General features: G+C 36.5%; 1 protein-coding gene across 2 annotated transcripts in view; it reads left to right on the forward strand.

Annotated features, from left to right (window-relative positions):
* The window catches only part of LOC145670263 (signal peptide, CUB and EGF-like domain-containing protein 3), a 372945-nt gene that overhangs the window by 150741 nt on the left and 199006 nt on the right, over window positions 1–23198 (forward strand). The window lies entirely within an intron of this gene.

The raw sequence follows: 23198 nt of genomic DNA on the forward strand, positions 1-23198 counted from the left end.
TAAATAGGGCAACCCAAAAGCATAAAAAGCATAATAGCAATTTAGACATATGGCTGGTACCTTGAACATGGCTGTGGTTGTCTAAGGGTCTAGAATAAGAAACTAATTTTAAAAGCATAATAAAGCATAATTTTAGAAAACAAAGCATAAAGCATAATTTAAAATATATAGCACAATTCACGGAAAATTCTGTTTAACTGCAAGTTTAACATACTGTATTAATATTTTTAAAACCAATATTTACAATGCAAAATCATTGAGAACATAACAATGCAAGAATGAAAAGATTATTTTTATTTTTGTAAACTTTTTGGTGTAATCCTTTGACGTAGAGAAAAGAAAAAGAAAGGAAAGAAGAAGAAAACTTTCCACCGGCAATGAATAGTACACAAGAACTCCAGACAATGTTGTTATGTGTATCTCTTGAACTTGAGCACTTTCTGTACTTTTTGGTGGTGTCTTTTACTTTCCCTTTCTGTATATACTGTATATGCACCTCTAAGGTGGCGAAAAAAAAATAGGCTCGAGTAAAGAGCATCTCTTTACAGTGCATTGAGTAGAAAGTTCATTAAATATGAAAGAAACTGGTTGCATAAAATATTAATAAATAGATCAAGATATTTAGAATATTTAATGTATAATAAATATTATACATTATACCAGGGGCGGACTGGTCCACCCTGCTACCCTGCAAATGCAGGGTGGGCCCCCCAAGCAGATGGGCCCCCTCCACCAATTTTAAAAAGATGTGCTCAATTAAACCTACCAGCATCAAAAATATGGCAGGGTAACTCCTGCAAACTTGTGTTTTGCATAAAAAAGACGTAAAGTTAAACTTTCATGAACAGACCTTATTCTTCTTCACGTTTAACGACTTGAAAAGGTTCCGTCTATGAGACAATCAGGCCCTAAAACATTGCGGGGTTTGTGATACAGCAGCTGTCAAAAACGAGCACGTTAACTACTACTTTTTTTAAATATAAGAAACACAGTAGATTTCAGGCTGTTATTGGATTTGGATACCATTGCCTACTCCGGTCCTTTTACAAGCCGGCGAGTGGCGATGTTTTAAAGAAACAATAGTTTCGTAGGTATTGTTATTGTGGAAAGTAGAGGGGGAGCCGGAACGCTTTTGAATTGCATTGTCCTCAGATCAAGCTTCTAAGAAAGAAATCGGATCAGGCTTCGTTGTTTGTTTGTTTGTTTGTTTTTTTTTTTTTCAGTGCGCTAAAGCAAAAAGAAATTAGTCGCCACTTTCAACGATTGTTTTATACAAACCTCAAACAATTACTATGAAGTTGCTGCCCTCGGCTCGTGTTTTATTTGTATATTACATCGAAGAGCAAATCCGATAGCAGCAATTAAATTATTGGAACACAAATTACGTGTCGTTTGTCGTGGGAGACTGATGTGGTTGTGTCAGTATGGATGGTAGGAGTGATTGTAAGATTACTATAAAGAAAAAATATGGTGCTAAAAAGCGAGAACACAAACGAAGATGTGATTTACAAAAAGCTGCATCTGACGCAAGACAACGTAGGCTATTTGAATCTATAAAGCCCCAAGAAACAAATGAACGTGATGTGACTCATTCGAAAATCTTTAAGTTTAACGTCCCTCGTTCTGCCGGTTAGGCTAAAAGAGACGGTGATAATGAGAAATGAGTGAGATGGTGGAATGAAGTAAGTGGGAAGAAACGGGAGAACCCCGAGAAAACCCACCAGCACGGTGTTTGTCCACCACAAAGTCCACACGGCGCGAGTGACTCATTCGAGTTCTGCAGGACAGTTGTCAGGTTTTTTTTTTCTGTCTAAGGTGTTTATAAATTATAATGTATACACTACGTCTTTGGATTATTTCAGTCAATTGTAGCTTATCGTTTATGGCTATTTTTACTTGAAATTACCCAACTTTAACAGGCGAACACAAAATTAACTGAACTGTTTGCTGCCGCGTAGTGCTTTCAAACGGGTCAGATCAGGCTTTCATGGGTCAGGAGTCGAGTCAAGCCTGCTTGAGACACGGGTCGGGTCGGGTCACCTACGCTAGGATCAGGGCTGCTCTAGCCACGGGTCGGCTCAGGTCAACTTTCTTATGCGCCGTTTCTCGATTATGAAAGTGATCAAAAATCGGTTGCGTTCATCGCTTGGACACAGTAGCGTAGCCATGATGTGTGTTGGGGGGGGGGGGGCTCAAGTGCTGTTATAGGTACATATAGAAAAATTACAAACAAAAAAATATATAAACATAAAAATATATAAAAAATTACAAACATCAAAGTACGAAAGTACATTGTCGGACCTCTTTGGGGGGGCCGGCCCCTCTGGGCCCCCCTTCAATACGCCACTGCTTGGACAAGATTTGTTGGAAGACTTTGTTCTTTTATACATAGAAAGATCATATAGACCCTACGTTTGATTACGACAGTGATTGACGATCTTGTATCTAGCTCCAAAGAATTAGGTAGATATTTGAAATTGTGAGTGTAGCTGGGGCATAATGAAGATATTAATATTAGGATACATTTCTGGCATTCATATTAATATTATATTATATTAGGTTACAGTATGCAATTCAGTAGAAAATTTCAACCAATTTGATATTAGAACTGATTTATGAGGAAAGAAACTTACTTTATTTCTGTCAGTGCTTTAATTATTTAGTGTTTCAAAGTTGACTTGAGATTAGTTTTTACTTATTGCACATGTATATATTTTGGGTTTTCTAAAACATGACATTCATTTGTTTAAATAAATGGTTTAAATTCATTACATAAAAAAACAATAGCACTATATAAATAACTGAAAGCACCAATTCCGGTATTGTGTGTGTTTACAATAAAAAATGATAATGCCAATTACACACTGCATGAGTTACTATTAAAATGTTCCTACTTCAGATTTTTTGTAATTAATGTTTTGCTTTTGTATGAATATATGGGATACTATTTATGGGTTCGAAGATGGACTTTTATATGTAATACATATGAAGAATGCCAAGTGCATTTTTTTACATTTTTATACAGTGGGCCCTCATTTCAGTTTAGCAGGGTGGGCCCTATGGTTGCCAGTCCGCCCCTGCATTATACACGCTTACTGTAAAACAATCATTGAAATTAACAATAAAGCATAATTTAAAAAAAAAAAAACATAATGTGGGTTGCTCTACTAATAAGTGATGTAGTGTTATTCCAAAAACTGTAGCTTTAGGTTGGGTTGACAACACTCTTACCCCATACTCTTATCACAGAATATGTTAAAAAATGTCCTCCTGCCGATATTTGCATGGTACAAACTTTCAGCGTTTTTTGTGTATTAGTTTACGAGTCACAAGGGTGTATCAAGATAAATATTCCACCCTATATGTAATACGTACACTCTATCGCGATAGCATAATTACGAATACTTATTTTGATAGTTCTAATAGTATAGGTTAATGATTTCATAGCACTCTACAGATTAACCAAGAAATTACAATAAATAATTTAGTCATATTTTATATCTGAGTTAATCATTCAAAGGTAGCTCTAGTAGCTCATTGACCTTGACAACGAAACAAGTTGAAATACATAGACTAAGGTATGGACAGTGGCAGATCTAGCCCGGGTAGTGAGGCCAAGGCACCCCAGTTTTTGAAAAATGAAATGAAATGAGATATTTGGGTTTTACGTCCCACGCTTATGCCGGCTAGGCTGAAGGAGACGGTGGTTATGAGAAATGAATGAAATGGTGGAATGAAGAAAGTGGGAGGAAACAGGAGAAGCCCGAGGAAACCCACGCACACGGTGTTTGTCCACCACAAAGTTCACTTGGCTGGGGCTAGGATTGAACCCGGAACCCCAAGCACCAGGGGTGAACGCTCTAACACTGAGCCACCGCGGCCCCTTTTCCAGTTTTTTGAGTGGCAAAAATAATTTAAGCTATTATTTATATATTTTTGGAAGTTTATAGTAAACTCATGATATACCTACCATAGTCTGGATTCTGGCTGGTCCCTCAGTTTTCACCTTCTAGATCCACCTCTGGGTAGGGGTTCCGGGTTTAATTCCCGGTGGGAGATCATTAAAAATTTGAATGCATTAGAGTGGTTCGGGTTCCATTATAAGCTGAAGATCGACTTCTTGTATAGTCTTGTATACCTTATCACAGTTGCATCTTTACGGATCCTAAATGGTTCGAAATGAGAATTAAGCAAACATTGATTTCATTGGCTCTATGTTGATGTCACGTTATACTCGAATGTGCAGCTGACTTTAATGGTTGTAGATCTGAAACGTATTTTCCACTAACGACACAAATAAATCCTGTTTTAGCTAAATTTTTCCTAGATTCAAAATTCTGGTTAGGAGTTTGGTTTTATTAAAACTCTTTTATTTATCCTGTGTGTGTGTTCATCCGTCCATCCGCCAGTCCAGGAGAGAAAAGATCTAAAAAAAAAAAAAAAAAATTTGGTCAGAATGTAGAGAGTCAGAAGTTAGGAAACGATGAGTTGATAAGTTGATTTTGAGTTTAACGTCCCTTTTCAGCAGCGAGGCTATATGAAACGTGGACCTACTGATTAACGTGGAATCCGAACCACATAAGCTCCCGCCGGGAATCGAACCCGGGCCTCCCACGCCAGAAGTTAGGAAACGAGTTGGTTGATGGAAAAGATGTTCAAACCGGAAGTAGCAGAAATCAACCATTTTCCATTTTAATATTGATCGTTATAGAGTGAAAACCATATCAGATAGCAAGAAGCAGTTTTCTGCAATCTAGTGAGTGTTCCAATAATACGTTTTATCTCCATCCTTAACTCTATACTAAAACTAGAAGTGCAGTGGCGGAGCCAAGGGAGGGCCAGGCCCCGTTGCTCAAATTATTGGCCCCCCTAGTGCCCCCCTTCCCTCACAGACCGATACCGCTATAGGTCGAAAAACGGTGAGTTGATACTGGCCACAAGTGAAACTACTACCGAAACATCTCTCGGAAACAGTTACCAACTGCAGAATACCATATGTTGCTATTGTCTGAGTTCCGAGTAAAAAGCTCCAGGCTCGTTTTTGTTGGTAGTACAGTAAGATCTAATTAGTCGAAACTGTAATGTGCATGCATTGACCTCACCATCTGAACGTTCCTTTTAACCTCTGTCCCTTATCTGGTTATCTTCTGTTTTCGACAAAGAACCAGAAAAAAAGCAAAATCAGTCGGCATTCTCATTCACTTCGATGTTGGAAGATAAGAGACAAAAGTTTTTATTATTTCTGTCATTCTCTCTGTTGTTTGTATCCCAATCGTTCGAGAAAATGAAGATATTGAATACTACCAGCACCTACTCTTTGCTACTCATACTGGTTCTCCTTCTCTTTCCTAACGCTCTTGGCCGTTGACAGCTCTATAGAAACCTTCTGCTGCGATGTTAGCAAGCACTACTAGCGATTCCAAGAAAAACTGTCAGCGCTTGGTGAACCTCTACTACTAACTAAATTCTGGGCAAATAAGACTAACAAAAGCCAGTGATTCGTTATAAATAAATCGATCAGAAATATTTTCTTTTAAACAATTTTAACTGTAGCTTAATCTTAAAAGTGCTTATACTAGAGAAATTCGGGTTTATCACAGAGCAGTGCTATAATCTCCTGATTACTAAGCATTAAGACACCGAGATGATACAACTTAGTCGCAGCAGTAATGTTATTTTGTATAAAAGTGGTAGTTATTCCCTTGACCGGGTTGTATCATCCCATTTTCTGATGTTCAATAATTCAGAGAAATATCAGGAGTTTGTGGGACTGGTCCATATAAAAATTCCAGATATTCCATTCAGTAAGTTCAGTCAGTGAATATCCACTTTTATCACAGATTTATATTTGTCCTTTGTCAAAATATGCATTTCTGAGAAAATTAAGCATTAACCATTTCTGAGAAAATTACATTGTAGGAATTATGCAGAACATTAAATCAATGATGACATGAACTTTCGATAGGATATACTAATTAAAACCCCTCCTTCAAATCTAATCTCAAAACTAACAATATTAATTTAGTATCGACTACAGGATAGTAGCGTTAAGGTACTTCAACTACATTTGAATTTATTTTAAGACTTTGAAACATCCGAGGCACAGAGGATAGAAATGAGGGAAATAAGTCAATAGGGCCATAAAAATTTCCCTAGTAACACCGAGGAAGAATCTTGGTAGACTCCTCAGTCGAAATATTTACCCACGAGGGATCGATCACGCCATCTTACTAATTTTAAGCTGATGTTCTTCCGCTGAGCTTTAGCCATTCGGTGTGGGTATGAAGTTTTTGTGTATTTAAATTCACGTCAAATTAAAAAAAGAAAAAAAACTTAGTGAAGGTAAAACTAAGACGGCCACATATACTTCTTTTGCTGTAAGGAATTTCCATTAAAATTTTTGTTCTGATATTGTTTGATATTGGGGAAAGAAAAACATTTCCTTTTTTTTTTTTACTTCAAAGAGAATTCATTTAATCATTTTAATGAAGAAAAGGCAAATTTATTACTCAGTTTTAGAGCTCAAGGGTAAAAATAACCAAAAATAATTGAACTACCGCCAGATCAAAACAAGAGGCTGCAACTGGGGCAGTTGCCCTGTACGCCAGCAAACTTATATGTGTGTTTATTGGTGTAAATGTAGATGAAAGGGGTGCTAATCGCAAAACTTGCCCTGAATGTCAAATGTCTAGTTTTGTCACTGATTATGCTACCATATTACCAGAGTGTGAAATCAGGACATTTTTCTGAAATGTTAAGAATACATGATAATTATTAGCAATTTACTTTAAAGTGAAACTTAAGCTTCAAGAGCATCGCTTAAAATTTAAAGTGGGCTGAGACGGCAAATCAGTGTCCTGTTAAGAATTCAGTTAATGTGTCTATGCGACGTTTGTCTCTTAAGAACATTTGTCCTTATCAATCACTTTTTACTTTATTTTATTATTAGTACAGTTTATATACCGAACAACTATTTATATTATTATGTGGTATTAAACCAAATTTGGAACTTGTAATATTTATTTACTTTCATTATTTCATCCTGTAAACTATTGTAATCTGTAAAAAAGGGAATGTTTTCGAGGTGGTAAAATTTGAGACGACTGCTGCCATGCTATAACTTTGACCTTTGCCATATCTCAAGTAGATGCAGATATGTCGGAAGGTTTGATTCTTGTACAGTCCGCGGCATAAAATTTGTTACAAAAATTCTAAGTCCAAATGAATAACAAACTCTTGCCCAGTTTTCTTATGCATTCCCGCAATACATGTATCAATCGATTAGTTGCTTCTAGTATTTATTCCAACTCCTCCCGTCCTCCACCTCTCCTTGTCTAAAGCAGTGTGTGTGACGTAGTACACTCTTTCCATTCAGCTGAAAAAGAAACAGGAATCAAGTTTACAACGTCATAGCTTTAAAACAGTCTTTTCCATTCATTTGTTCTGAAATATTTTTAAGAGCCTAAATTAAAGGAAAATCACACAATCTTCCCAGAGCTTCATAAATATCTTTTGTTTCATTCTTTTCTTTCTTTAAAGAGTGCAAACTAGTAAGATGTTCCCTAAGAAATCCATAGAAATTGCCAAGAGCTCTAAAATATCTACGGACAGAAACGAGTTTTATTCAATGATTCATTGAATTTCTTTTCAGTAAGTGCAAGCAAATGTTTCAGGAGCGTCATTTGGGCAGGACAGGAGGGTGTAATTCCCCCTCTCTTGAGCTTCATAAATACGTATTTTTTGATCAAATGTATAGTAATACACTAATAAAAAGGGAAAATCTTATGTCGCCGGAGAATCTCTTCCTTCGCCCCCCCCCAAATAAAGTCTAAAAGACACTGGTTTTAACAATAAACCTATAGAGTTACGATAGCACATTGCTAAAGAGCTTACATTTGGTTTCAAGAGTCGAAGGTTTGATCTCAAGCCGTATGACTTCCTCGGTGACATTGAAAGAGAGAGAGAGAGAGAGAGAGAGGGATTCAAGTATGGAGACAGAGAGGGATGATTTGTATACACAGATTTAGAATTGGGAAAAAATGATCGGACAGCATTCGTATTATGACGAAAATTCTGATTTTGTGAAAGATAAGAAGGGAAGTTTTCGAACTGCGAGGATCACATTAGGCAGTTGTCGAATTAATGTGGAGAACTCTTTTTAGAGCATCAGATGATTACGAAAGGAAAGATCTTCAGAACTGAGGAATTAAGATTTTAAAAAATCTGGTTTCGGCGATGGGTTTCGAACCACGAACCTTGTGGTCATCGAACCATGACTTTATCCATTCTACTACGGAGGATTCTATTACTCGTTTAGATACGTTTCCCTTAGCTGCGTTGAAAGCTACCTTAAGGGGATATTCCAAAAGTTGACTCGGTAGATGCGCCGTTCTGTTAGGACGTAAACCTCTTGTAACTTAGTTACAATGTGCAAAACGAACTTTCTCTTCTTCAGGACACTTTTTAAAGCTTTAAAATTTGTTACTATTGTTTTAATTAAGTGACATTTGATAGAACTATCTGATAAAGTAGTGCCAAGCCCTGTGCGTCATTGTCTGTTAGGTGAATGGTTAATGTAAGTTACTTTTACGTGGATGGTCCGAGCTTCCAATCAAGACCATTCTTATTGATTATTTGATTTGAGCTACGCTCATACTGTATATTCCACAAGTTCAAGTTTGAAGTAATGTAGTCACAGCTAGTTTAATTCGAAATAATTTTCCAATATTATATTTGTTACCAAATTTACATGACACTCCTCACTTGTTTGTAGCCCTGCATAAATGCAAAATTGTTTTAAAAGTATATTTTACTTTCAAGTATTATTGATTTTTTAAAATTGTCCTTCAAATTTATTTTATAATTATTTGCTATTTCTTAATTATAACATATTTTCTATTTATATTGTATTCTATGTTACACGTTTATTATTTACATTTTATGTCTTACCTTTGAAGAGGAGCTTTTAACAATTCAGAGCAGCAGGAACATACACAGGATGCAGGCCTTGGCAATCCATAGCTTTTCCCACCACGAAATCACTACTTTTTTGTTTGTATATATATCTAATTTTATAGATGGTGATAGCAGGGGCGGATCCAGGGGAGTGTGTTTGGGGTGATCGCATCCCCCAGAATGGGAAACTTTTTATACTTTTTATTTTAAAAGTAAAACATATCCTAAGTATTTTTCATCTTTGTATTATAAACGTAAATTAAAACCTAAAGTAGATAGGCCTTACTTTCTTAAGAAAGTTAATTCTACAGAAGAGCTCTTTCTCATTTTCTATTTTTTCTTTCTTTTCTTTTCTTTCTTTCTTTCTTTTTCTTTTCTTTTTTTGCAATCCGCTCCTACCTTGATTTGACTTCGAACGACCGCCCCTCCCAAACAATCATCCTGGATCCGCCCCTGGATGATAGACATTTTAGTAAAATATGCCCTCAATCGCTGAAATAAATTCCTGTCAAGCTTTCGATCGCTGAAATAAATTTCTGTCTACGACCCTGCAAAACAGTGACGATTTTAGGGAGTGATCAGTTAGTAATGCCTCCCTGGAGCAACGACACTTCCCCAGAAGTCATATCTCCGATAATTCAGAATGTGATTTGTGCATTATCACTTTTCACTCTCAGTGTCTTGAAACGCACCAAAAAGGAACTGTTCTGAAGTATTTACTGGTTCTCCCTATGACCCCATTTCAATATGGCCAACCTTGGACATATACACATCTGAAATATCACCTTTTATGTCAGTGATTCCGAAAACTATCCATTCGACACAGATATAGGATATTTTCGATTCTTTATTCCTGTCACCCTCCCATTGTCAACTCGAAGCCAACCAAGGCTTATTTTGGACTTATGCAGCATCCACAGTGTCACTTTTCATCTTTGCATATGAATTCGACACTAATTTCGTTCGTATTTGACTACTTTTACATGTCACCTTCACCTCTTGGTAGGGATTTTTTCAGTATCTCGCCCCCACAACTATGGAGAAATTTCAACCAACTAAGTATAATTATAAGTTATCATCTGAAACACAACAGTACGGGTGATCTTTTTAGCAGAGGAATTCGTTAACTACTGTTTCAATATCAATGTATTGGTTTTTTTTTTTTTTTTTTTTTTTTGCTGTCCATGCTGAAGATTGCCAAAGGGCTAAACTTCATCTGCACTATTGTGCAATGAATATAGGTTTTAGTGGTTTAATTTACTGAATACTCGCTTAGATGTTGCTCTCGTCACAGTAAAAGTGATATACAGTTATAAAAGAAAAATGAAATGAAATATCTAATTTTTACGTCCCACGATTATGCCGACTATGCTAATGGAGAGAGTAATGGTGAGAAAGAAGTGAAATTGTTTAATGAAAAAAGTGGGAGGAAACGGGAGAAACCCGAGGACACTCGTGCACATAGTGTTTGTCCATAATAAAGTTCATTCGGCGTGAGCTGGGATCGAACCAAGGACCCCATGCACCATAGGTAAAGTTATAAAAGAATAGGCGTCTAAACAAATACGGAATACTACTATCAATGAGAGTTGTATAAGATTAGATTTTTATTTATTTCATTCTAAGTTGAAATTTCAATCAATCTTGATCTACATTACTGTTCGAAATCCGGACCAACTAGTATTCCCTACTAGGGTAAAGATTAATTGATCGCCAACAGAAATCCAAAATCCTCTGTATAACCCCACGTTCTATTATTCCATATACACAATTAAGAGTCCAGCGTAACCTACCAATTAATAAGTTTTCTTTTTCTTCTTATTATTATTTTTAACACCTAAAAAATATAGACTCATAATACCACTGATTGGAGAAAGGGAATAAGTACATAAAAATATTTTTTCCACTTTTAAGCTTTTCTCACCAATTGCAGTGCTACAATACAAGATTCTTCTTCTTGTCTTAGAGTTTGTCAGTTCTTTTGCTACAATTAATCAGTTATACACGTGTTGAAACAAATACAAATACGCCTCGGGAAGGTTTTTTAGCGTTTCTGAAAACGTAGGTTTGATGTACTTATTCCCTTTTGCTGGAAATAGTTGCTGCAAATAGTTGCTGCAAGGACGTGATAAATCTTTTCCGTAGACTTCACAGTCTATAGCTCCTTCACAACTTCCTTTTCATCTAAGGCTAAGTAGTTACATTTTAGACATTGAGGAAAAAGTGTGAAATTAATTAAAACCCTTCAAAGTGGAGTTACGAATCTTCAATGAACCCCATTTTGCTGTTGGCCTTGCTCAACGCACTCTCGTCACTGTTCAGGGTGCACGATGGAGTTTCTCCCTTCTAGGAATACTTTCTAAGACAGTACTAGTTTTTTTTATACAGCGGTTTCAATTGAGTTGTATTTGCTAGAACTGTCGGTTAAAGGAAACATAAGATCCTATACTCAAACACAAATCATCTCTCTAGAAGCTCTAATGAAAACGAAACGAATCGTCGTAAACATGTTACGTTCTTGAAGAGGAAAACAGCAAAACATTGATTGCACAAACGTATAATGGTATCATTTGCTTGCAAATTTAAAACTTATAGAAGTTGATGGCTTGTTAGGTGAGGGGTTAGTGAACAGGATTTTTGTACTGGTGGTCCAGGGTTCGAATCTCGTCCGTTCTTCTTACGTTTTGTTTCTTTAAGCTATACTGAGTTTGTTCATTCCAATTCTTTAAGCTTGAATTAAATCTAATACCAGTTAGTGAATTAAAAGTAGCTAACATTATTTTCAAATACGAGACGTTATTACATGCTTGTCACTAGCTCACAATACTCAACTTTGATATAAACCCTTGCAGCCTTTATTTAACTCATTTCTTGACGTGTTTTGTTACAAAGCTCATGAATCGTGGCGAACAAAATTGCTTTACCAGATAATGGTGACTGCTTTGAAACCAAATGACAAGTATGAGAATTAAACGTATCATATCTGTAGTTTGGTGTGGAGAAGAAACCAAATAGCGAACGAAAGGTTTAAGAACAACCACGTTATTAATATAAACTATGCCAAAGATTATTGACTTATATGATTAAAAAAAAATCGAAAGAAATTTTGAAAGAACGAATAATACTAACTTAGAATTTTGTAACTGGAGGCAAGGAAATCTAATTTAAACATACTAAAACATACCATTTAGCGCATATAGAGCGTGGATCTGTGCTCAAGGCGCTAGCTAATAATCTGGAGGTTCTCAAGTCGGAACCATGTGTGAATATTTTGTTTAAATTTATAATTTTTGGTGATCATTAGTCGGCGATGACACACGTTTAATTGTCTTAAGGTATTTAAATATTTTGATCTTTCAATATTTGAATGATCAAATCTTCAATAATAATAATAATAATAATAATAATAATAATAATAATAATAATAATAATAATAATAATAATAATAATAATAATAATAGTTATTATTATTATTATTATTATTATTATTATTATTATTATTATTATTATTATTATTATTATTAGCAAAGTAATTCAATAACACGTTAATATCTTTAATTATTTCTCGATAACTACTCGAACTTAAGACGTCATCGAATCTAAATCGCACCCCGATTTCGCTGGGCTAAATTAAAGACTATTACTAAAGCACTCTTTGATATTGGTCATTTTCGATGATTTTATGTATCCCTCTCCCCTCTCCATGTTGGGGGCACGGTATGACAAAAATTATCCCAGGCCCGAATGTCATGTACGTTGAAAATTTGATCGAAATCTGTTGGATGGTTCAAGAGTTGTTCTATTTGTTTTTATATATTAATCTCCCCTTCTCTTATCCTCTCCTATGTTCTACCGTCAAAGTGAAAATATTAAAACAAAAGTTTCTAGGCCCGAACGTCGTCTATGTTGAAAATTAGATCGAGATCGGTCAGGTGGTTCAAGAGTTGTTAAGTTTTATTCATTTTTATAGATATCTCCCCTCCCCTCCTCCTACCCTACGTTCTACCATGAAAGGGATATGATAAAAACCACCACAGGTCCGAACCTCATCTATGTTGATAATTTGATTAAGATCAGTTCGGTGGTTTAAGCGTGATGAAGTCACCAAGACAGCATTTTTATTTTTATTTTTTTACATAGTCCCCCCTTCCCCTCCCCTACATTGTGCCGTCAATGCAAAAAATGAAAACATCCCAGGTCCGAACCTTATCTATATTGAATGTTTGATTGATTGGGATCAGTCGGATTGTTCAAGAGTTATTAAGTTTTATTCATTTTCATATATTTACCCTCCCCTCCTCTTCCGCAAGTTCTAATATCAAAACTAAATAACAAAAAACTTCCAAGGTTCGAATTTCATCTATGTTCAAAATGTAATTGAGAACGATCGGGTAGTTGAAGAGTTATTCACCACCGAACATTGTCACTTTTATTTTTATATTTATAGCTGTTATGTATCTTCCCCCTCCTCTCCATCCTCTACGTTATTCCGTCAAAGTGAAATGGTAAAATCCATCCCTTGCGTTAATCGAGACGGGGACATATAGCCTCATTGCTGACGTCCCCATTAATCCCCCTACTCATACCCTTTAGTGTGTTTAAGTTAGTTTTTTTGTCTTGAGTTGCAAAATTCTAAGTTATTTTTCTTTGTTTCAAAATTCTCGCATTTCTTATATGATAATACAAGTTAATAATCTTTGACTTGTTTTATATTAATAATCTGAGTTGTTCTTAAACCTTTGGTTTCCAATTTTGATTTGTCTCTACACCAAACTACAGATATGACAATTTAATTCTCATACTTTACATTTGATTTCAAAGCGGTCGCCATGAACTGCTTAAAAGCACTTTTTTCGTCACGAAACACCCAGCAGAGGGCGTACGATATCGTCTACAGCAATGAGAGGAAACTCCGCCTTGTTACGTGACGTCACATAAAGCATGTTCCGTTCAAACACCTAAGCAAAGCTATCATTTTGCTTCTGGTGTGAAAATGGCTTACTACGAAGCTTCTGTTAAAAGCAGCGTGATTGCTTTAATTGAGCATGCGGGCATGAACTATAGCGAGGCAGGTGCGAGATATGGCGTTAACCGTGCTACAGCACGGGGGTGGTGGAGGAGATATGAGGAAACAGGAGACGTAAGACGTAAAAGAGGAAGTGGGCGACAAAGAGTTTCCTCTGCCGAAGAAGACCAGAGTGTAATTGCCCAATGCCGTGAGCACCCTTTCATGTCTGCCCGACAGTTACGAGAGGAAACCAATTTCCCAGGCGATGTTACGACTGTCCGTCGTAGACTCAAATCCTTTGGTTTGAGATCATACAGGGCAGCTGTTAAGGAGCGACTAACAGAAGACCACATGGTTGACCGTCTGGCGTTTGCACAGTTAAATATTGCACGTGTGTGGGACGAGGTCGTTTTCACAGACGAAAAAATATTTTTCAGTGCAAACTTCGGGCCGAAGCGTGTTTACCGCCCCCCTGGAAAAAGGTATGCCTCTGAATACGTTTCCCGTTCTGGTCGAATGGGACATGTAACTGTCCACTGTTGGGCATGGATATGCAAGGCTGCAAATTTCGGAGGAATCTACAGGATTCCTGGTCGCCTAAACGCCCACAAGTATGTGGAACATCTGGATGAAACGCTTCCGGAAATAAAAGCTCATGTAGGTGACGGCATATTATATTTGCAACAGGACAATAGCTGGATACATAATTCAAATGTGGTTCAGACATGGTTGCAGAGGCAACCTGATGTCGAAATAGTTGACTGGGTTCCTCATGGAGCAGATCTGAATTCTATTGAAAATATGTGGGCCTCTGTTGCAAGAACATTGCGGGAAACCTGGTCGAACAATCCTCCACGAACATCTAATGATCTTTGGGAGCGTGTTGAAGATGCGTGGTCGATCTGTTGCACCCAACGCTATATCTCTCGCCTGGTGGATACAATGCCACGGCGTATGGCAGCTGTAATCGAGTCCCAAGGGGACTATACACACTAATAATAAATGCTCGCCCACAACACCATCAGCCCTCTCGAGGGCTACCTAATTCGACCCACTTATTAACAAAATTTTATGAAATACATTACGCGACACCAGTGAATGTAAGTGTCTCAGTATGCATTAATAAAGAGGCTAACGTGCGAGACTTGGTGGCCGAGTGGTATTATGATTGCTATGTAAACCAAAACCACCTGTAACAGTGGTTCGAATCTAGTGAAGAAGACCCCTACTTTTTATCACCAGGGATATTTGCAATACGCCTTCTGCTATGTCCGCCTTCGTACGGTCTATTATATGACACATAATGTGGACCGCCATAAGTTTTTACTTAGTAAACAATTTATAAATATATGAACAAATACCTAGGTATATTAGAGTAACAATGGAATATAGTACTTTCGTCCGACTGACGTCGCTCTGCAAATGTTCATTGTATTACACCGGAAAATGAATTAAATAAATACTGGAAAATTTGATATAAAAATTGATACGCAATAAGCTAAAGACAAAATATGTAATTATAATCTCATATTTGAAACTAATTTCGACTACAATTAATTCTCTACCTGCTTTCATAAATAATCCAAACCAAACTTCGAGGTTTGGAATGCACAAACTAAGTGTAGCTAAGAGAAAAAAGTAACAAGAAGAGCAGAGATTCGAATCCACGACCACCAGCATAAGAATTCCTTTTACTAACCCCTCATCTATCAAACCATGACGTGAACATGACTTTTGTAAGTTATAAATTTGTATCCAAGAAACACCATTAAGCGTATGCGCAACTACTGCTTTGCTCTTTTTCTCTTCAAAAGCGTAACATGTTTAGGACGATTCGTTTCGTTTTCATTTAGAGTTTCGAAAGAGATTATTTGTGTTTGAGTGTAGGATCTTTAGTTTCCTTTAACCGACACTTCTAGCAAATACAACTTAATTCACACAGCAGTTAAAAAAAAAACTCGTACTGCCTTAGAAAGTATTCCTAAAAGCAGAAGCTGCATCATGCATCCTGAACAGTGACGTGACTAACGGCACTGCGTTGAGGGAGCCCAGAGCAAAACGGGGCCCATTGAAAATTCGTAATTCCACTATTTTTCCTCGATGTCTAAAATGAGACTACTTTAGCCTTACATGAAAAAGAAGCTGTGGAGGGGACTGCGAAGTCTACTGAAAAGATTTATCACGTCCTTGCAGCAACAACTTTAAGTTTTCGAACAGTAATGAAGAACAAGATTGATTGAAATTTTAACTTAGAATGAAATAAATAAAAATCTAATCTTATATCACTCTTATTGATAGTGGTGTTCCGTATTTGTTTAGACGCCTATTCTTTTATAACTTTACCTATGGTGCATGGGGTCCTTGTTTCGATCCCAGCTCACGCCGAATGAACTTTATTATGGACAAACACTATGTGCACGAGTGTCCTCGGGTTTCTTCCGTTTCCTCCCACTTTTTTCATTAAACAATTTCATTTATTTCTCACCATTACTCTCTCCATTAGCATAGTCGGCATAATCGTGGGACGTAAAAATTAGATATTTCATTTCATTTTTCTTTTATAACTGTATATCACTTTTTCTGTGACGAGAGCAACATCTAAGCGAGTATTCAGTAAATTAAACCACTAAAACCTATATTCATTGCACAATAGTGCAGATGAAGTTTAGCCCTTTGGCAATCTTCAGCATGGACAGCAAAAAAAAAAAAAAAAAAAAAAACCAATACATTGATATTGAAACAGTAGTTAACGAATTCCTCTGCTAAAAAGATCACCCGTACTGTTGTGTTTCAGATGATAACTTATAATTATACTTAGTTGGTTGAAATTTCTCCATAGTTGTGGGGGCGAGATACTGAAAAAATCCCTACCAAGAGGTGAAGGTGACATGTAAAAGTAGTCAAATACGAACGAAATTAGTGTCGAATTCATATGCAAAGATGAAAAGTGACACTGTGGATGCTGCATAAGTCCAAAATAAATCTTGGTTGGCTTCGAGTTGACAATGAGAGGGTGACAGGAATAAAGAATCGAAAATATCCTATATTTGTGTCGAGTGGATAGTTTTCGGGATCACTGACATAAAAGGTGATATTTCAGATGTGTATATGTCCAAGGTTGGCCATATTGAAATGGGGTCATAGGGAGAACCAGTAAATACTTCAGAACAGTTCCTTTTTGGTGCGTTTCAAGACACTGAGAGTGAAAAGTGATAATGCACAAATCACATTCTGAATTATCGGAGATATGACTTCTGGGGAAGTGTCGTTACTAACTGATCACTCCCTAAAATCGTCACTGTTTTGCAGGTCCGTAGACAGAAATTTATTTCAGCGATCGAAAGCTTGACAGGAATTTATTTCAGCGATTGAGGGCATATTTTACTAAAATGTCTATCATCCAGGGGCGGATCCAGGATGATTGTTTGGGAGGGGCGGTCGTTCGAAGTCAAATCAAGGTAAGAGCGGATTGCAAAAAAAGAAAAGAAAAAGAAAGAAAGAAAGAAAAGAAAAGAAAGAAAAAATAGAAAATGAGAAAGAGCTCTTCTGTAGAATTAACTTTCTTAAGAAAGTAAGGCCTATCTACTTTAGGTTTTAATTTACGTTTATAATACAAAGATGAAAAATACTTAGGATATGTTTTATTTTTAAAATAAAAAGTATAAAAAGTTTCCCATTCTGGGGGATGCGATCACCCCAAACACACTCCCCTGGATCCGCCCTTGCTATCACCATCTATAAAATTAGATATATATACAAACAAAAAAGTAGTGATTTCGTGGTGGGAAAAGCTCTGGATTGCCAAGGCCTGCATCCTGTGTATGTCCCTGCTGCTCTGAATTGTCAAAAGCTCCTCTTCAAAGGTAAGACATAAAATGTAAATAATAAACGTGTAACATAGAATACAATATAAATAGAAAATATATTATAATTAAGAAATAGAAAATAATTATAAAATAAATTTGAAGGACAATTTTAAAAAATCAATAATACTTGAAAGTAAAATATACTTTTAAAACAATTTTGCATTTATGCAGGGCTACAAACAAGTGAGGAGTGCCATGTAAATTTAATAACAAATATAATATTGGAAAATTATTTCGAATTAAACTAGCTGTGACTACATTACTTCAAACTTGAACTTGTGGAGTATACAGTATGAGCGTAGCTCAAATCAAATAATCAATAAGAATGGTCTTGATTGGAAGCTCGGACATGTAGATCTCCGCGTACCACTTCTAGTACTTTCCTAGTGAGAATAGCAAGCAATGTGTTGAGGTATTGACTACTATCTTTTGTATAAAGTTAACTCGTAATGCTTTGGAACTCTTATTCCATTGGTGGTCTTCCATTTGCACAAGAGAATTTTTTGATAACCCAAAGAGACGAGAGCTCTCTAGTGGCTAGCACCTTCGGTATGGGAGACGGATCCTACTTTAAACCATAAGTCTATGTCTTATACAATCCCGGTGCTGAAAGAGACACTACACTCCAATTTGACTAATTATCGAAAAGTAGAAGCCTAAGCTACCGACAGCGAGCGAATGCACTCAATCAAATAACACAAACGAAAGAAAAATAAGCTAATGATGCTTGTGTAACGCTATTTGAAATCATTCTGACTTACAATGCTTTAGATAAGTGCATTTAAAATGTTAGTTTATACGGTGTGAAAGTGTTGCTGTTGCATAGCATTACATGGTAACTAAGTTTACATTATCTTTTACTATCTTACTAAAAGTACTTTAGTAAAATGGTGTCACCTTCATAAGTAAGTTTCTTACTAAGTAGATATTACTCTTCTCTTGAATTAATTATTTTATCCATTTATTTTTTGTAAATATTGACAGCAAATTCTTATTTACTTAATAATAATAATAATAATAATAATAATAATAATAATAATAATAATACCGTAATAATAATAATGTAAAACGCGACGTTTGAGCGAAGCAGCTATTTAAACAAGTTTCATTTATTCGCTATTGAATGAAGGCCACCCAAAATTATATTGAATTCACTCGACCTGGTTAGAAGAGGAACATAGAAAAAACGAAAACAAAGAATAGTGCAAGTGAAGCAGTGCTTCAGTAAGCATTTTGTTTTCTCAGACGCAGTCTAGTTCTTTTCCAGTTACTTTACTCTCGAAAAAACTTTCAGGTGGAGCACGATTCCTTCTTTTTCTTCTTTTTTTTCGCTATACAGGAAACCCTTGTCTTGTGAATGAACAGTAAGGCAATGGGGTACAAGAAATGCGGCAGGACAGGCTGCGTAGTGAATCGCGCTTCAATTCAGTATTTCTGTATTTTTTCTCTGAATGCGACAGTGCTATAAAGGTTCATGTTGGGGACACTCGGACGAAAACGTGCAACAGCTTTTTCAGGCCAGTCATCCTGAATGAGGTATTTCCTGGGTTTTCCCCATGCACACCAGGCAAATGGAAGGATGGTATCTAACATAGAAGTCCCAGGTCGCATCTTTCCTTCACCATTATTTCCTATATTCTCTTTTCCAGACAGTGTGTTTGCCGAGGAACATCATCCTTTATATGTGACTGGTTTAAGTCATAGATCCCGGTAATGCCCACAAATAAACTACTACTAGCTGAAATGACCGTTCTTCCATAAGGATAATAGGTATCGGCTGAATGGAAAGTATTGCCCCCTTAAAATATTCATTTTAATGAAAGTCGAATGATAAAAATCCGTAATATTAAAAAAATTCGTAGTGTAATAAAATTCTTATCCCCACGCTGATGGGGCTAACATAAACGGCATTAGAAGTATCACTATTCATCTCAGTTACCCCAAAAACTATTAATTGGACACTAATATCGTTCGTTTTTGATTATTTTTTCATATCACACTCCAGAGCTCGTTCCTTGGTATGTGGAATAGCGTACGCACCTTTGACGTAGGAGACCAAGGTTCGATTCCCGGTGGAAGCTCTGTGCTTCGGATCATACGTTAAGTTGTAAGTCTCACAGTTCCACGTTTGATATAGCCTCGGTGCTGAACGGAACATTAAACTCCAATGCAATATTCCTACCCCACCCCTCACTTCTTCCTACTCCAAACCCTCACCCTCTTACTCGATTCTCGAATTTCCAATCGACTTTATGCAGGAATATTATAATTCAGTGATTTGAACATTTAACAGAGAATTATGCAACATGAAATTTACAAGTCCAAATATGTAATTTTATAATGTACTAGGTGTATCAAAAATCCGGGACCATAGGTGAACTTCGTTATGAATAAAAATACGAAAAAATGGGGAAAGAATCAAGTTGTTGGAAAGCGGTGGTTTTCAATATAAAGTGGTAGATTTTTTCAATTGCACCAGTTGTTTGGGCTCCAGGTTCTATCTTGAATTTTAAAAAGCAAGTTTCCTAATTCAGCATTGTTGGCGTTCGAACGGAAAGTTAAGGTACGCAACAGTGACACGGGGAATTTACATATTTTGTATAAGGAAACCTAGAACACCTGAAATCTGTTGCTCAACAATGTTGTAATGTTCATATAGTGAGGTCTCAAGGAAACAGAATGCTGAAGTAGCAACGGTGCTATTTTTGTTTGACATAGGGTGAATTACGAGTGGTGAGTCCAAACGTCTGATGTGATTGGGAATAATTCTACTATTTTAGATCAAAAACCACTTATTTCCAACAACTTTCCTCTGTTTTCCATTTCTTCGTATCCTCACCGATAACGAAGTTGACCAACGATCAAGGACTTTTGATACACCCTGTATGAACAATATGCTAATATATAAGCTACTATGTGTACTAAATGTCGACTGCTTCAATAGGTTTGAGAATCACCGCACGCCAATTTTAAGGGAATATGTGCTTAGTTAGTTATACGTGTTAAACATACCGATTTACTTTGCCTGCTGGTTTTGTAGTAGTACAATGTGGTAAACGCACTTTGCCTTGCCATTAAGTTACTCTGTATTTGTTTCATAAAATATTTCAATTTAGCATCTTTTTTTTTTTTATTTTTTATTTTTTAAATATAAACAGTTATTGCAATAAGCTACAGAATACATGTTGAATGCTTCACTCTAAGCAATCTAGTCGTGAGATGAAGCGAAGCATGACAAACAGCTAATCCCGATTCATTAGATAGGTGTCATGTTTGAGTGGCTAGTTTCATCACTGAAGACTCCACGTTGTGATTGGAGGAAATATTGATTGGAGCCTTTAATTTTTTCCTTAATCACGTTTCTGAATCTTCCTTTGTGGTTCTACCGGCATGAATACCAGTAATTCTGCATAATTCATCAGATTGAAGGTTTTTTTTTTTTCGCACTTCTGTATTGCCAGTGACCTTGATCACTTCCCACATTAATTAACTCAATAGTATACGAATTCAGAACATATTAATTGTTTAACTTTTTAGCTTCAAACCTTTCTTTTACTTATGTATTGTTTGCCTGTTAGGCACTTAACAAAACTATTTAAATACAGTGTAATCTGAACTCAACACATTTTTTTTTTTTTTTTTACTTCAGTTATATGCAATTTCCGCTTAGTAAAGGCTACATTAATCTTTATTATTTTATTAGTTACGGTTTAATACAAGTATACGAGGTTCAGTCAAAAAGTATAGAACTTTTGGTTCTCTAAAATATATTTATTGGCTTGAAAATACGAAACACCAATCCGCTTCAAAGTGCTCTCCTCGGTAATGCACATAGTTCTCTCAGCGCTCCCGCTAATGTTGGAAATACTTCTGGAACATAGTGTTTGGAATGGTGAGCAACCGTGCTGTCGCATTCCGCATGATGTCTTCTCTTGACTGAAATCGGATTCCTTTTAGTGGCGTTTTCAGCTTGGGAAATAAGCAAAAGTCACACGGGGCCATGTCGGGTGAATAGGGAACCTGACGACACACAAGAATGTTGTGTCTGGCGATAAAAGCCTGAATCAAATTTCGCGGACACTCTCCTCATGCCCAAATTCTCGTAGGGATGCGCACGAAACAAGATTTGAGGCTGTCTCGTCTTGAAAATGTGCTGTAAAAGCGATGTCTCGACTCGAAAAATGCATATGTTTTATTGAAAGAGCTTGTCTCGACTCGAATTTTGTCAAAAAATTCTGTCTCGACTCGTCTTGTGCGCATCCCTAATTCTCAACCGATCCGATTGAATAGTTTCCGCTTGGGTATCTCCAAGTTTTTGGCAAAATTTGACGCAATGTCACTGCTCAAGTTTTTCTGTCATTTTATAAAAGAACTGAAATCCGGCGACGGCTCATTATACGTCTTCACTCGTTGGCCGACTGCAAGCGACTGACGCTCTCTGCGGGCGGGGAAAAATTCACGACTGCGCATGAGTGTCCCCTCTACATGTACACTGAAGAAAGTGTCCCGCGCTTTATTGGTTTATGCGGGGGGGAAAGGTTCGATACTCTTTGAAAACACCCTGTATAACATATATAGGCCTATAGTTACATAATTAGCATAATTTATTACTGCAGAGTTCCATCTTTGCTACGTTTGCACAAAGAACGCAAAGCTCTCTGCCGTGCAGAAATCTGTAATGCAGTTAGTAACCCCGAAAAGATGTCAGATTTGTACATATACCTATTTTAACCAGTATTGTTCAGTCCTGATAGTGACCAATGGCTTAAGTCATTTAAAATGTTTTATTTTTCTATCGCACAAAGTAGCGACACTAGGAAAGCCGACAAGATTAAATCCAACATTTCCGTAATTAAAATGAATTAATAAAATAAAATTGCTTTATTTTTCAAGGAAATATCGATTTAATGCAAATCAAAGAAAAAGATTCCGAACTCAGAATTTTAAAAAATAATTCAACGAAATTTGAAGCATGCTACAGCATTTTGAAAGAAATGCATGACATATCCTGGAAGTGGCTACCATTTTCGTTTTGACAGCATACAACGTGGACTCCATATTTTAGAATGTAGACCCCTACTTGTTAGTAGCTACGTACGCTATCACTATCTGATTGCTTCGTTAATGTTTATTCCTTAAAGTTATCTACATTTCGCGATTTGGTTGGTTTCAGTTAGCGCACAAGTAATAAGCAGGCGCGACTGATCTGAAGGGCGCCATAGCCAAGGTCTCTTCAAAGTGACGCGGTCACCCAAATGGGATTAAATTGACGTGTGACGTGTGCCGTGTGCTATATCACTTCATCCTCTGGAAATATCCAATGTGGAGTTTCTTATCATATAGTTAATTTTCAAAGTTATTATATCTAG

The sequence above is a fragment of the Thermobia domestica genome, chromosome 14, assembly GCF_964235325.1.
Source record: "Thermobia domestica chromosome 14, izTheDome1.hap1.1, whole genome shotgun sequence".
NCBI classification, from domain to species: Eukaryota; Metazoa; Arthropoda; class Insecta; order Zygentoma; family Lepismatidae; genus Thermobia; species Thermobia domestica.